Source organism: Trachymyrmex cornetzi, unplaced genomic scaffold (genome assembly GCF_001594075.2).
Source record: "Trachymyrmex cornetzi isolate Tcor2-1 unplaced genomic scaffold, Tcor1.1 scaffold1215, whole genome shotgun sequence".
Lineage (NCBI taxonomy): Eukaryota > Metazoa > Arthropoda > Insecta > Hymenoptera > Formicidae > Trachymyrmex > Trachymyrmex cornetzi.
The window spans coordinates 12,205-13,004 of record NW_017295779.1 but is presented as its reverse complement, the minus strand read 5'-3'; positions in this window follow the sequence as shown (position 1 = coordinate 13,004).

Sequence of the window (800 nt, the reverse complement as noted above, 5' to 3'; positions counted from 1 at the left end):
TCATTAATTACTTCTCAAGAAACTTACTTTTAGCGTAACCCAGGAACAACGACGTGGACGTAGCAGTTTTCTGTTCCCTTCGTACGATAAAATGAAGCACGTGACCGAATTCTATCTGGAAAACGCTCAGCGTAGAGATTGACAGCATTATCAAGATTTCTTCCAGTTTCTCCATACACCAGAACCATTCCAATTTTTTCTCGTAGAGTTAGATACTCCATTCTAAAGTAGTATTCGGAATAATCTTTGATTTAAGTAAAGTCAGTTTTGTTTTAAAGTTATTTTTTTTTCATTTGTACTGTATTTAAGAAAAGAAAAAAATAAACACTCTCAAAGTGTGTCGTTGGCCTCGTCTGACCTCTAAAATACGCCAGAGCTCAATAATACCCAGGAAACACTGTTAAAGTAAATATTTACATTAACAGTGTTTCCTGGGTTACAAATTATTTGTAATGAATCAGCTCAGTGTTGCGGCTGTGCGTGCCACGAGGAATGAACAAAACTCGCTTTACTTAAATCGAAGATTATTCCGAATACTACTTTAGAATGGAGTATCTAACTGTACAAGAAAAAATTGAAATGGTTCTGGTGTATGGAGAAGCTTCTTGAGAAGTAATTAATGAGTAATAAAAAATAATGAGAAGTTTGTTTTAAGACTAATTTCGAGTATTAACAATGAAAACGTGGTATTTTTATTGTTGATGTATTGCAAAATCGTAAGCATGGGTTCTCAGTAAGAGAAATCGAAGAAATTGAATTTCGTCGATTACAGCGCCATCTATCATGAATCGAGAAAAATG